Consider the following 12,590-nt stretch of genomic DNA (forward strand, 5'->3'; position numbering starts at 1 on the left):
TGCGAAGTTTTGTGCTAGTCTGACCCCGTTTGGTGATTTTGGGGCGTCAACACCTCGAATTCAAGTTTCTTAAGGAACTAGTTCGCCTGCAGTGAAATCTGGCTCTAACTCCCAAACCGGGAACGCAATTCTAGCCCCGTCTTCTCCCACAACTCTCTCATGCCTAGGTGGTCGTGTGTGCCAAGTTTCGTGCTAATCCAATCCCGTTTGGTGATTTTGGGGCATCAACCCCTCAAATTCAAGTTTCTTAAGGAACTAGTTTTCCTAGAGTGAAATCAGACTCTAATTCCCAAACCTTTCGTGCTAATCCTACCCCGTTTGGTGATTTTGGGGCGTCAACACCTCGAATTCAAGTTTCTTAAGGAATTAGTTTGCCTAGAGTGAAATCCGGCTCTAACTCCCAAACTGGGAACCCGATTTGAGTCCTATCTTCTCCCACAAGTCTCTCGTGCCTAGGCGGTCGTGTGTGCCGAGTTTCATGCTAAACCTCGAATTCAAGTTTCTCGTGCCTAGCCTCAATCCTTTTGGGCTATGTGCAGTTAATTTATGGTTATTCTTAGCTTAGAATGCGAAGATACATTTTATACCTGATCTTCTAGTGGTGGTGTATATAGATTCTCATCTCTTGCAGATTCCCTAAATGTCTGGTGGCCATTCGATGCATCAGGAACCTGTGATAGTCAATACATAATGTGTTAATCATATTCGAATTTTATTATATATATGTACATATATGTTGTGTGAAAATTTAACTGTCAAACAATTTAATTTATATTGAACCTGTCTGTTGGAATCCACACTTGGCCCCTGTGACACAAAGGTCATCATCTCAACTCTCATCTACTGTAAATGTGTAGAGAACTATGCTCGCATCTCCTCCCTCAGCTCCTTTCCCAACTCATCCCTTAGCTCTGCCCGAACCTACTGGGTGATCTGAACAATAGTTGATGGTTGGGGTGTTGACTGTGATGGCCCAACACCATTTTTATACACCGCTCTCTGAGGCACAGTTCTCCTGTATGTTCGACAATATCCGTGTCCATCATGACCTATCAACTCATGAAAAATTGCATTTCTAGCCTCCAAAGTCTGACAATCCTCAGGTAGCATGGAGAGTTGACGATTAAACTCATCCTGTATTGAATAAGACATACAAGTATATGTCAAATTAAGATGGTTGACACACAAAAAATAAAAAATAAACTTTAAATAAAATGTTAGGTGTTTGGAAACTACTAAGGTCTGGATAACCTCAAGGTTATCTACTCTACGTGTCATAAGCCAAACATTCATCTTATCAGTAGACTCTCCCTTATTGGTCATCTAGATTTTTTTAGAAATATGAAAATTAGAATCCAAATAATTTGAAAATATATAATGTTTATACAAAAATAAAATAATAAAATATAAACCTCATGCCGTATCTGAGCGAAAGTAGTACGTCCTGTGGTATGAGCTATGTCGTGAGCTCGCCGATTTTTAACGTTCCTAGTTGCAAATTTCTATAATAGGTTCAACAAATGTAAGTATATAAATATGATTTGTATGTTTACATATTATACATATAACTTATTTGTATACCTCAGCATCGAAAGTATGCCAATAGTCCACAAGTTCTTTCCACTGGCTTGGCACAATGTGTAAAGGAGCATCATCCTTCAAATTAGGATCAGAACTTCTAGGCTTGAAATACTTAGTCTTAATCTTATTCTTGTGATCCTTCCATATGCTGTTGTAGGTTTTCATGTAGATTGGATTATACTCCTCTGGACATATATTCAAATTGTCCTAGAAAACACAATTTCAAAGTTTAAATAATAATAACACAATTTTGAAATTTGAATTTTTGGACAAAAATATACTTTTACCTTCACATCCTTCCATATAGCATCAAGAATATCATCAGGCACAGTGTTTCAATCAAGAAAAGTAAGAGGAACGATGTTACCATTCCGCACAATAATGCCAAGTTGAGTAGTAAACTTAGACACATTATCCCCTATTAGGCAGTAATATTCATCAAATTGTATGTCTAGCTTTGTACTAGTACTCTACTCCCTAATGCCCTTGGCACATCCTTTACCACGCCTAGTCAAGGTTGATGAAGAACTAACATGACATGCAAGATACAATAAGAATAAAAAATATGCAATGATAATAAACAAATGAAAATTTAAATAATGTTAATACAAATCGAATTTTTATACCTGAGGTGGGCTGTGAAGAAGTCGAAGGGTCTAGAAAATACAATGAGAATAAACAAGTTATATATAATGAGAATAAATAAATGTATATTTAAATAATTTTCATACAAATCAAAGCAAATTTATATACCAGCAGATGGCTCATAAGATGATGACTCTAGTCAGGATGATAGCTGTTGTAGTGCCACTGATGGTGGATGCACCGATGGTAGGCGTGGAGGCCGAGTAGATGATAGCTGCTGTGGTGCCACTGATGGTGGTCGATGCGGTGGCACTAATGGCCCCTCTGATGATAGTCCCTCAGATGCCTCCTCTAATGGTGGTGCCACCAATGGTACTCGCAGCGGTGGTTGGTCAGATGGTGGTGGCACTAATGGCCCCTCTGATGGTACTCGCTGTGATGCCTCCTCTAATGGTGGTCGTTACGGTGGCTGGCTAGATAGTGGTGGCACTAATGGCCTTTCTGATGGTGGTCGATGTGATGCCTCCTTTGATGGTGGTGCCACTGATGTCCTCTTATGTACCACATCGGACATCATGCGTAGGGGATGATCAGGCTTCCTCTTCCTTGCCATAATAATCTGCAAGTGGCGTGCCATTAATTGACATTAGAAACGTAGAGAATGGTTTTGAATCAACTATAATATGACATTAATTGAACTAATACAATTACAAAGACAAAGTAAATTAAGAAATTGATGATTAACTACAACCTTGGCCTTAATTCAATTACTGATGTTTATTAAATATCAGTCTATTTCCACATCAAGTGTTTCTCCTTCTGCAGCTTCCCTCACCCAACCAACTTCTTCATCACGAAACATTATGTTTTCTTCTAATTGTTGGCTCATATATGGCTCGATTTCTGGATCAGTCGAATTTATATCAAATAAACCCCTTTGAGACATCTTCACCACTACTTGGCAGTTTGGTTCTAACGGGTCTACAACATACCAAACTTGCTCTACTTGGAATGCCAAGATGAAAGGTTCATTGGTAATTCGATCATCTCGGTACAACAAATGATTGAAGTTAACCAACGTAAAATTGAAGACATCTTGTATCTTCCCGTGAATGTTGTCAATCCAATCACACTTAAACAACACATGCTTCTTCTCATTGGAATATTGAATCTCAACAATATCTGTCAATTGTCCATAATAGTACACGGACCCCACACAAGGATTCCTGTCTTTCCGACTAGCAGAACTTATGGTATCTGCCTTCAAAGCTACACCACAATTTTGTGTGGCTCGACAGTCATCCATGGCCTTTACTTGATACCGAAACCCATTCATTATATACTCGTTGAACCTCTTTGCCAGGTTATGACGACCATTTGCCAATATAATAATCTCTTCAGAAAATGTGACATCACTAGTCCTTAGCAAAGTTTGAACCTATTCAAGAAAAAAAATTGTAAAGTTTAAAATGTAGCTCAACTTAGGTAAATAGAATCTGTAGATTTAAATACATACATGTTCCTTGAACCAAATGTGAAAGTTTCAAAATATTCACGCCGAAGCTGATGATCGTCAACACGAGGCATTTTAACTTTAAGTACTTGAAGGTGTTTGTCGTGTAGATTGAAAATTTATCAATAAAAAAATTTTGGTTCAAAATTCAATGAAACATAATAAAATATTGAGTGGGTGGCATAACTTACTTTATGAATGGTTGAACCGCGCTTGCATTGAATAAGACATACAAATAAGCTTGTACCCAAGAAGTATTATCAAGATAAAAGTTTGTGCTTTCACCAATAGCACGACCCAGATTATTATCACCACTGTAGTTCTTCACGGGTCGACTAGATTTGGTTTACACATCATTGAGATATTGTGCACAAAAATTCATGCATTCTTCCATAAGATATCCTTTAGCAATTGAATTTTCTGGATGAGCTCTATTACGCACATATTGCTTTAAAGTAAGAAGATGCCTCGCAATTGGATGCATCCATCGAAACTGAATTGCTCTACCCAATAATGCTTCATCAGCTAGATGTATAGGCAAGTGCTCCATTATATCAAAAAAAGTCGGAGGGAATATTTTCTGTAGATGACAAAGTGTTACGGCGATACGATCTTGAATATATTGCAAATCCGTTGCACAGTTCATTTTGGAACACAATTGTCTAAAGAAATTACTCAATTCAATCAAAGGTTCAATTACATTCTTCGGTAACAATCTTCGAATAGCCAATGGAATAAGTTGTTGCATCAGAATATGACTATCATGGCTCTTAAGACCCCCAATACTTCTATCATGTGTGCGCACGCGACACGATATATTGGATGAATACCCGTCGGGAACTCTAACTTCCTTCAACACTTTCAAGAACAAATCTTTCTCATCCTTGGCCATCGTGAATTGTGTTGGTGGTAAATAAGCTTTATTCGACCCTCTTAACTGCAAATGTAGGGGTTTTCTAATATTCATTTCTTGTAAATCACACCGAGCATTAACACCATCCTTCGATTTTCCTACAACCCCTAATATTGTCCACAACACATTGTCATAAACATTCTTCTCTATATGCATCACATCGAGGTTGTGTCTTATTAGATTGTGCTCGCAATATGGCAGTTCATAAAAGATACTCTTTTTCTTCCAGCTATGGGTGCGATGTCCAGCTTTCTCATTCTCTACTTGTCTCCTATGCCTCTCCTTAAGGTCATCCCTCTTGTATTAGGTTAAAGTACCCTCATATTCTAATTGTAGTAGCATCTCAGTTCCAGACAACAATTTTGGTTTGAGTCTGAATTCCTAACTACCATCAAATGATACTTTATCCTTTCGGAATTTATGGCCACTCGGTAAAAATTTGCGATGACCCAAGTATGATTGTTTCCTATTATGCTTCAACCAACATGATGTAGTTTCCTTATTGTAACAAGGACATGCATATTCGCCTTTAGTGCTCCATCTTGACAAGTTTGCATATGCAGGAAAATCACTAATTGTCCACAGTAAAGCTGCATGCATTTGAAACATTTGATTTGTTGATGCATTAAATGTGGAGACGCCATCATTCCATAGTTCTTTCAACTCCTCAATCAACGGCTGCATATACACATCAATCTTATCACCATGTCCTTTCGGGCCATCAATAAGCACATATAAAATTAGAAATGGTTGCTTCATGTATATCCATGGCGGCAAGTTTTATGGAATGAGCACAACAGGCCAAGTGCTATGAATTATGTTCATCGTCCTGAATGGGTTAAAACCATCAGATGCTAAGCCAAGCCTTACACTTCGGCAATCATTGCTAAAGTCAATATTCCAACGGTCAAAATCTTTCCATGTAAGGGAGTCAGCAAGATGCCTAAAGACACCGTCATCAGTTCGTTCCTCTGCATGCCATCTCATTAACTTGGCCGGCTTGGATGACATAAACAACCTCTACAACCTTGGCTTTAAAGGAAAATACCTCATCTGTTTTGCAGCTATTCATTTTCCACTTTTGTTCGGACCATTTGAACTACCATCACCACTTGATTTCCATCTAGAACTATTGCATATGACACATTTATCAAGATTGGCGTCCTCATTTCGAAACAGCATGCAATTGTTGGGACATGCATCCCACGTCTCATACGTGAAGCCCAAATCTTTTGTGTCCTTTTGAGCTTTATAATATGAGTCCGGGAGTTTCACACCCAAGGGGAACACCTCATTCAATATCTCAAGCAACATGTCAACAGACTTGTCTGTCCACTGATTAAGCACCTTCAGATGTAGAAGTCGAACAATGAATGACAAAGATATGAACTTCTGACAATATAATTCACTTTGTGCATCTTGAAGAAGTTTGAAATACTATGTAATTTTTGCATTTGGACTTTGCTGGGGTTCAAATGTATGGAGATTAGGCGCCTGTGGTTCATTACCCTCAACACTTATATTGGCATGTGAATTTCCCATAGCCCCATGTATCATTCCAACCATATCATCCCCAATGTCCAAATTAGCTAATGTTTCATTCTCTCGATTACCATGCAGAGATATGCAAGATTCCCCATGATTAATCCAATGTTTGTACTTTTTAAAAAAACTATTCAAAATCAGATGCTCTCGCACACCCTCTCGTACAAGATGGTATCGATTCTCACATTTCCTACACGGACAACTAATCATCGAACCTTCAGCCCTATTGGTGTAGACAAACACAAGGGATTAATGTATTCCCTCGACATCCTATTTGGCAAGTCATCACAACTCTTATCCATCCTCTGTTCTTCCCTCAAATATCTCTTCTGCACGCATTCACAAAATTGTCATTTGAAAATTCAATTGAAACTTATTCTCTAGCACAACAATTGTTAATATGTGAGCTAGTAATTGTTTGCTACCTTCCAACCTATTTACAAGCCCTTCTATTTCATAAACAAGAACAAATTATAGTGTTGAGCAAGGTTTGGTGGTTCAATTTTAGAGTAAACCAAGACCAAACAATTACTTACGATTGGAATCAAAACTAACCATGAAAATCTTCTAACCAAATCAAATTAAACCACTAAAATGCCATTTGAATCAGCACAACCTAGGAATTGTTTAGATGAATGTTTAGAATTAGTGCTACCACTATATAAGAACACACTTGCAAAAGTGATACTATTTCAAAAGCCACCTCCCCATTCATGTCAATATAGTAGAACTCTCAATGAACAATCATTTTGGAAGTTCTCATTAATTGAACAATGTTTCACAAAGATAATTAAGATGCGTTTGATACTGGAGAACTAATAATGCCTGATGAGTTTGACTATGCCTGAAAATAGATGCATTGGACAAAGAAAAAACTTGTGATGATATAACCCAGAAAGTTGAAGGGGAACCATATTGCATATCAACGTAAACAATCACTTCTGAGTAAGACATAAATTCTAGCATTTATTGCAAGAGGCAAAAAAAAAAAAAAAAAAAATTTCCCCCAATTATGATTAAAATGAACCCAACAAGACCTACCAAAAACTCTTGCACTCAAATATCACCAATATTTTTATTCTAAAATAAACAAAAAATCATAGAAAATGTTTTCCGTCAAAACAAATGGAGCGTTAATGGCTAAAATAACTGATTCAAGCTAAACAATGTCTAATCTATGCTAGGCTTTTTTCTTCTTTACACTGATATAACATTCTTGTAGCCAAACAAAACATATAAATTTAATATTCTAGTTTTTCACATGCATTTGAAGGCTGGTTACAACAAAGGTTGTTTCTGTTTATAATGTTGCTCAAGAACATGACTATGAGAAACTTGAGGACAGCTCTGGGAAACGTTACACCACCTTGTATCTCTAGTTCTCTCTTAAGCCATTACAGAGATAAACTCAAATAGCATTTCTTGTTCATGATCTGGAAAAATATCATTCCTCAGCTACATGGTCTTACAAGTCACATATGTTGAACTTCAACCATGGAAAACAAGTTAAAGAGCAAGTGGAAAAAAAAAAGGAAACATTCTCAGACCAGTATGTAGTTTTAGAATTGGAAATTATCCTTCTCACTTGTTTTTATTATCCTTACCATTTTTACAAAAAATAAAATAAAATAAAGAAAGAAATTGGAGTACCACTAGTTATTCACATATATATATATCTTCTGGCATGTATCAATGGATGCATCCATCTCAAATGCATATTCCCTGATTCTAATCATAAAACTTATTATCAGTACTAGCCCAACAAGTTTTCCACTCATATCTTATTTTTTGGGTTCATAGACACAAACACATACCCATGTAAAAAAAATTATCCAATGATAAATATGATCCACCAAGTCATTTTTCTTTTAAGGCCATCACTGTGCACAATTTGAGAGTGGTCTCGGCACTTCAAATTTGAGAATGTTCACCTCTAGGCATAGTTTCAAACTGTAGACGTCTCTGAACGTCCCGGGAGGAAATCCCATTTTGTTCATTTGGGCTTACTACAGTTCAGGACTCAATGTCACGGTCCTGTATCTAATCTCGCAGAGTGCAATGCAAGACCGATGAATCATCAAAGAATCCAAATCCGGCAAATCGTTTGGAAAAACAGATTTTTAGAAAGAAGTGCCAAACATGGACTGCTTTGCCAGATACAGAGTCGCCACCTAAATATTTATTTTGGGAGAATTTAGGAAACCCTGACTCGTTGCCTAAGGCCACGTGTTCGTCATCACCAAAGTTGCCTTAGCTCAGGAACTTGGGTACGATTGGGAAAGGTCACTTCGTGAGCACCCCCACTCGCCCGATCAATGATCGGCCTCTACTAACCATGATATCGAGTTTTGAAAACATTATGTGCTCTTATTCCGGTTATTAGCCTAGAATTACTAGGTGATGCACACAGCATACAAGTATAGACTGGATCGTTTGAGTTGGAACAAAACATTTCATGTTTGTTTATTTGAAAGATGGTTTGATGGTGCTACTTGCAATAGGCTAAGACGTGGATTTGCCACCCTCAAGTGGGCTTAAGAAAACATGATTTTGCCACTCTCAAGTGAACTTAAAACTCTCAATTAGTGAATTGTTCCAATTCAAATAACCCAACCTTCACCCACAGGCATTCAGGCAGTTATATCACATAATCAAATAGCCTCATGGTAAGCATGATATCATGGCAGTCACTCACACGCATGCAAGGATGCTAAAGCATAAATACTTACCGACTACTCCAAGCCAAAGAAAGAAGCTAAATAAAAACCATGCATGAATCCTAACTATGCTGAAATGCCTAATGCAACACATGCAAAAATGCATCTAAGATAGGCTCGGCTATTCTAAAATGGCATATGAAATGCAACAACTAATAAACGTATTCAACTCGGAATTGAAATACAATGCAATTAGTATAATGCGCCGATCCTGGTGCATGCAAGATAGATAAATGGATGCAAACATGTGAGCATAAGTATGCTAATTGAAACGTGCCCTAAACTAACCATCATAAGCTGGTAAATAAAAGGGAGAAAGACGTGGGGTTGGAAGACATGCATCACACACACGCACACACTTATTACAACATTGCCCTCCTCAGAGGGTCCGAATGAATAGTACAGAATAAACTAGCTAATCTAAGCTAATTAAACTAATTATCACACAACATTAATTAATTAACGAATTAACTAAGTAAGTAAGGAAACTAGCATGCATATTAAACAAAATGGACTGCCTCAGCTCTGTTCCGAATGATAGGGATGCATGCATGCTCAAGTCGCCTTGTCGGGAAGTCCATCGCGATGCCCCGATTTGCCTCTGTTTGCAATTGGTCCCAAAACACTGTACAAAGCTCCAGAAGGCTGTTGATCAGTTTTTTGTTGCTGGTTTCCAATTTGCTGCAACAGAGAGCGAGAAAAGGGCATGGCAAAGTATTTTCAACATATGTGTGCATGACCACTCTCCCCATCATTGCACAAGCTCCAGGGAGTGTAGTCCTCGATCCTCGTGCCACCAATCACACATCTGATGGCCGAGGAGTTGGATTGCACGACTCGATGTAAAATGAATGCACATATAAACACAACAAGGCCTAAACTCCATCATGGGTAATCCGGAGTGTCGGCGATCAAGAATCGAGGCACGTTTTGTCACTTAGAGTACGAAACGTCCCTCGTTTCCCGTGTTTGGACTAAACCCTATTCCAAACACAATGCAATATACATGGCATACACAATACGACTAGCATACGACCCTAAACGTAATGCAACCTAATCATGCTAGCATGGGAGGGATGATATGCAAACATGCAACTAGCATACACAATGCTATGAACTAAGAATGGCATACCCAATGCACATGAACTATATGGCATACGCAATGCACATACGAAGATGGACATGCACGAAGACATGAACAAGGAATACATAATGCGATGATCAAGCATGCGACAACATGGATATGGCATACATAATGCAAGATGGACTTAAACTAAAATGAATGGGCCTCAGCCATACTCAAATCAGTGGCCATACATGATGAAAATGAAGCAATAACACACATGCGAACATGCACAAATGCAAGGGACCAAACCTATGGCACAAAGTACAACTTGACCAAAGCATGGCAAGCATGAAATATGGCATACAATCACATATTTTCCAGCTCTGAAATGACATGCAAGATGGTCCCGAATCATGCAAACACCTCACACAATACATGCTGGATGACCCAAACACCGAAACTTGTGAAGTGGATTACACTATAGGCATGCACAGCAATACTCAAATGGCCAAACCAGCCCCAAACAGTTCCTATGCAGGCCAAAACAGTAGCAAATATGGACTAAAATGATGGCTCGCAAAGCATGGAAATGAAGCTCATGCAATGGTCAAAAAATGAGGCATTCATGCATAACTCTCAAACACATTTAAAGAGTGGAGAACATGGGAATATGGCATACATATAAGCTCTGAAATATGATTCACAACGATGCCAAAACATGGAAACACCTCAATATAAGCATGCAATAGGCTTCCAAACTCAAAGCTAGGCAAGGGTATTGAAGTACAACCATGCATAGCAAACATCATTCGACCATGAGGCCCAAAAATAGAACTAAGGCAGTCCAAAACATGCACAAAATCAGTTTAAGGCATGGCCAAAAAGTGCTAGAATCAAAGGCCAAAATAGCATGCAATGTAAGCTAGTAAAGAGGATTTTCACTACAAGCATGTGAGGCAATCAAGAGGCCACTAAACCAGCAAAATTAAGAGGTATGACATGCCAAATAAAGCCCAAAAACCCACTGAAACATGGTTAATGCATGCAAGAATGAGATGCTCCTTTGATATGCTATGAAGATGGTTATTCTACACATGCAAGATGGACATCCAATATGGAAAAACAAGCTCTGGAAAGAGCCTATGCAGGTCCTAAAACTCACCAAAAATGGCCTAAAACATGGCTTGGAAGCATGCAAATAAAGGCTCCTTTGTTAGGCCAAATATGCTAGAAATCAAAACAAGGAGAGAGAGAGGGTCACCCCTCTCTGATTTTGGCTCTCAAAAACACATAATAACCACTGAAAATCCACTAGATTTCAGTGGTCAAAAGGGCAAACAAAGCTCAAAACAAAGGCCTTAATGCATGGCTCAAAACAAGGTGAAATGAAGCATGCAAAGGGGGTAGATGACCCCTAACAGAAAAATGATCTTAAACAAACATGTTAAGGGCCTCAAAATAAGATTTTTTTCATTTTACACTAAAGCTCAAATATGCTTTCAAGTATAGCTAAAAGATGAGGCAAAATAAAGCCTTAAAAGGGAGAAAGTGTGCTACCCTTGTAGCACAAAAGGACCAGCAACTTTGAGACCCAAAACTCAGACCTTCAACCTCTAAAAATGACCTCCAAGGACCTCAAAGCAATGGTGGAGGTGTCAAGCTAGGAGGTATAGTGTAAAAGGGCCAAGAACCATGCATTTTTGAGGCCAAAATAGAGAGATATATAGAGAAAGGTGTATGTATGCCTTAACCGAAATCTAAACCTTTGCTAATGAGGGAGAGGGTCTCTCTTATAGCCAAAGGGGTTCAAAGCTTCTCCAAGAAGCTAAAAAACAAGTTTGAAGATCCCTCCATACACGTGTATGGAGGATCCATTCTGTGCCTTCCAGCTAGCACAGCTGACAACAACTCACAGAGACAGAACTGAAGGAGGTAGGCCGACCAGTTCAGGTGGCCGGCAGACCACTTCCCCTGGTTGGCCGACCAGTTCAAAAGGTTCAACTTACCAAAAGGTGGTCGACAGCCCTGATTGGTGGTCTCCCAACTGAATGCAAGCTAGTGGTATAGTGGGAGACCAGCAATTGTGGACCAAAAGTGAGGGAGACCAGTTACCTAACAAGAAAATCGACCGGCGAGAGAAGAGTGGTCTTCAAGGAGAAACGGTGGTCTCCCACCCTTGTATCACCTTCCAAATAATGAAAACAAGGTCCATGCCAAAAATGAACCAAGACGGATGCAAAACGAGGGTTCAGGGGTCAAAACGCGCGGCCGGAGGCCCCGAAAACAGGCTGTTAAGCATGAAAAGTGGCGTGCGACCACGAAGGTGGTCTCCCGGGCCACAGTGTCCCTCTAGAGAGAGGAAACAAGGTGTGTGCCAAAAACTGAAGCAAACCGAGAAAGTTAAGCGGTCCCAAATCGAGGTACACGACTGGCGACTCCGAAAATTGGAAACTGGTCTCCAAACGGGAACAGTGGCCTACGACCACGAATAGTATCCTATGGCCACTGAGAGATGGTCTACGAGACCTCTCCCTCCCTTCAGGAAGAGAAAACAGAACCTGGTTCACAAACCGAGGCAAAGCACAAAAGAGTCCCGAAGTTCGGGGGCAAGGCTCTCAGCCGAGACTCCGTAACCTCAGAACGAGCACAACATGCGCAATCACGGAGCAC

The sequence above is a fragment of the Camellia sinensis genome, chromosome 4, assembly GCF_055761805.1.
Source record: "Camellia sinensis isolate YWXY chromosome 4, ASM5576180v1, whole genome shotgun sequence".
NCBI lineage: Eukaryota > Viridiplantae > Streptophyta > Magnoliopsida > Ericales > Theaceae > Camellia > Camellia sinensis.